The sequence below is a fragment of the Nicotiana tomentosiformis genome, chromosome 6 (genome assembly GCF_000390325.3).
Source record: "Nicotiana tomentosiformis chromosome 6, ASM39032v3, whole genome shotgun sequence".
Classification (NCBI taxonomy): Eukaryota; Viridiplantae; Streptophyta; class Magnoliopsida; order Solanales; family Solanaceae; genus Nicotiana; species Nicotiana tomentosiformis.
This window is the reverse complement of record NC_090817.1, coordinates 37,484,888-37,489,066: the sequence shown is the minus strand read 5'-3', so window position 1 is coordinate 37,489,066 and position 4,179 is coordinate 37,484,888.

The window sequence follows — 4,179 nt, the reverse complement described above, 5'->3', positions numbered from 1 at the left end:
ACTAGTTCAGGAGTATGAAACTTGTCATTTATTGATCATGCCCATGTGTTCTTATATTATCCGTTTCCATGTTGCTATTGGGCCTGTGACTATGTCGGGCGGATTGGGATTGTGAGCCTATGACTATGCTGGGCGTGTTGTGATTTTGGCACGTGAATTGTCCGTGCGGTTATGATTCGAGATGTGGGTACCAGGTGCCGTGAGTATATTATGGTTGGTTGAAGCCCGATATTTGTGACAATGATATGAGATCCCACAGAGTGATTTCATTGTGAGGCTTGTGTTAGATCGGCTTGATTAATTGATTGTCCTTTGTGCTTCCTTATTTGGTTTGAATGATACTTCACGGTATTCTTATTGTTTTACTGTTTATGTCACTTGTTGGGTCATGTTGCCATTTACTGATTTTCGCTTTTCCGTTATTAGCATTATACTACTAAACTGCACTGGTTATTTTGTCTATTGAGTGTCTTGATTTGTACCTCTTCACTACTCCACCGAGGTTAGTCTTGATACTTACTAGGTGTCGACTGTGGTGTACTCATACTATACTTCTACACATTTGTGTGCAGATCCAGGTACTTTGGAGTCCGTTGGTTGTTAGATAGCGGATCAACTACTGCTATGGAGACTTCAAGGTATACCTGTCGTGGCGTTCGCAAGCCTCGGAGTCACTTTCGGAAGTTATTTTTGTACAGTTTATTTATTTTTCGGAAAAATTGTACTTAGAGATTTTCTAGTGAACTCAGTAGAGCTTATGACTTGTACTACCGATTTTGGGATTGTAAGTTTTGTATAGAGATTTCTATTTCATGTTTAATAGTTGTTGGTTGAATTTTGCTATTAATTCAGTAAGCGTTTGGCTTACCTAGTTTTAGAGACTAGGTGTCGTCACGACATCCTACTGAGGGAAATTGGGGTCGTGACAGAGATGGGGATAAGAAGCTGTACATGCTGGCCAAAGTGAGATAAAGGAAGGCCCGTGATCTAGATCAAGTGAAGTGCATAAAAGACGAGGATGGTAGAGTGCTGATGGATGAGGCACAAATTAGGCGGAGATGGCAGTCGTACTTCCATAAACTCTTTAATGATGGGATGGGGGATAGGGATATTGTGCTAGGTGATCTGGATCACTTAGGGAGTCATAGGGACTTTGGGTACTGTAGGCACATAAGTGTGGGGGAGGTCGAGGGGTTGATGCGTATGATGATCAGGGGTAGAGCGACCGAGCCAGATGAAATCCTGGTAGAATTTTTGAAGAGCGCGGGTAAGACAGGCTTATAATGGCTCTCTAGGTTATTCAATGTAATATTTAGGATGAAGAGGATACCTGAAGAATATAGGTGGAGTACGATGATTCCGTTGTACAAGAACAAGGGTTATATCCAGCATTGCAATAACTATAGGAGTATCAAGTTGCTAAGTCATACGACGAAAGTTTGGGAGAGGGTGGTGGAAGGGAGGGTGAGGAGGAGTGTATCTATTTTCGAGAACCAGTTCGGTTCAATGCCAGGTCGTTCAACTACAAAAGCCATTCATCTGCTAGGAGATTGATGGAGCAGTATAGGAAAATAAAGAAGGACTTGCATAAGGTGTTCATTGACCTAGAGAAAGCATACGACAAAGTCCCGAGAGAGGTTCTATAGAGGTGTGTAAAGGCTAAAGGTGTGCATGTATCCTACATTAAAGTGATTAAGGACATTTATGATAGAGCTAAGACACATGTGAGAACAACAGGGGGGGACTCATAACACCTTTCAGTTGTGATGGGGTTGCATTAGGCATTAGCCCTTAGCCCGTTTTTGTTTTCCTTGACGATGGATGCATTGACATGACACATTTAAGGTGAGGTTCCATGGTGTATGCTATTTGTGGATGATATAGTTTTGATTGGCGAGACTCAAGGAGGTGTTGATGACGGACTAGAGGTTTGGAGATAGACTCTTGAGTTTAAAGGTTTCAAGATGAGTAGGACCACTACAAAATAAATTGGAATAAGCTACGAACATCGTCGCTAATCTGTCGCTAAAATGCTCGTAGCTAGCAGAATTTCTTGATAATCCATTGCTAATCCGTCGCTAAATGAGATTAGCGACGATTTTTCTGTTTAGCTACAGAATTTGTCCGTCGCTAAAACTTGATTTTTTAGTAGTGGACCAAGAAGGAGTATTTGTAGTGCAAGTTCAACAAAGTTACCTAGGATGCAGACATGGGTGTGAGGCTTGATACACAAGTCATCTCCAGGAGAGACAGTTTCAAGTACCTTGGATCTATAATAAAAGATAACAGGGAGATTGATAAGAATGTCACGCATCGTATCAGAGCAGGATGGATGATATGGAGGCTCGCTTCCGGTGACTTGTGTGATACGAATGTGTTGCTAAAACTTAAAGGTAAGTTCTACAAGGTAGTAGTTAGACTGACTATATTGTATGGAGAAGAGTATTGGCATGTCAAGAACTCTCATGTCCAGAGATGAAAGTAGATGAGATGAGGATGTTAGGGTGGATGTGTGGGCATACCAGGTTAGATAAGATTAGTAGTGAAGTTATTCGGGATAAGATGAGAGTGGCTCCTATAGAGGATAAGATGTGGGAGGTAAGGTTGAGATGGTTCAGACATGTTAAGAAGAGAAGCATAGAAGCCCCAATTAGAAGGTGTGAGAGGTTAGTCTTGGTGGGTATTAGGAGGGGTAGAGGGCGCAACTGGAGCTAACTGAGGACATTGCCTTAGATATGAGGGTGTGGAGAGACAAGATTAGGGTAGAAATCTACTAGATAGTTGAGCGTTTCTCTTTGTCTTACTCAGTTCACTAGCATTAGTATTAGTATGATATCTTTTTATTCATAGATTGCTATTACTATCCAGAGTTTAGATATTTTCTTGGCTTCAGTTTTTTTATCCTGTTTTTGTTCCTACTTATTGTTATTACTTCTTTTTTCATCCTTTTTCTAGCCGAGGGTCTACTGAAAATAACCTCTCTGCCTTTCCAGGGTAGGGGTAAGGATGTGTATAACTTACCCTTTCCAGACTCCACTTGTGGGAAATCAATGGGTTTGTTGTTGTTGTTGTTGTATTTGCAGCTATACCCTTATATGTGTACGTGAACAATGTGAATGGAAATTTAAGGTGTCAAGTATTAACAAATCAGAAATGTTCAAAGGGAGAGAGTTCCATGACAAGCATACATGTCCATTGAAGGTTAAAATATATTAGCAACGTCAAGCAACTAGTAGGTTAATTGGGGGCATGATTAGATCCAAATTTACTAATCATAAGAGGAAACACACGCCAAGAGATATAATAGATGATGTAAAATTGACCTTGGTGTCGATGTCGGTTACATGTTGGCGTGGTGCGCTAAAGAAAAGGCTGTGAAATCGTTGAGGGGGGAACCAACTGATTCTTACAAGAAATTATTGGGGTACTTATACATCTTGGATATAACGTATCCTGCTTCACATATCAGAATGCATAAATCACCTGAAAACGAGTTCATGTATCTGTATATATCATTGTATGCTTTTATAAAAGGTTTCGATTATTGTAGACCCATCGTGGTTATATATGGTAACCACCTCAAATCAGCATACAATGGGACGTTCGTTTCAGCTAGCACGCTGGATGGGGCAGGTAAATCCATTGACTACAACTTGATTACATACATGACAACACTTACATATAAACTGATCAGGCAAGTAAGAATTACATGTGTATTGAACTTTTCTATTTGTATACAATTGTATGTGCAAGGAATATTCTACCGCTAGCATATGGCGTGGTTGATTCAGAGAATGATGCTTCTTGGATGTAGTTCTTTGAGCAGTTCAAGGAAGCTTATGGAGAATGTAAAAACATGTGCATTGTATCTAATAGGAATGAGAGCATCATCAAAGCCGTATCTAGAATATATCCTACCGTACCATATTTTTCTTGCATATGGCATCTCTGGAATAACGTATACATGAAATACAAAAAGAGTATTGAGAGGTTGAGTGAGGTATACTATTCAATGGCAAAAGCATGCACCCAAGATGAATTTGATATGCTAATGGAAAAGGTCAAGAAGGTCGATATTCAGGTGAAAGAAGAGTATCTTTTGCAAATGTCCAAAATAAGTCCAAACTTACCAACCTTTAGCCATTAATCATATACTTACCAAAACTAGCCAAGCACATA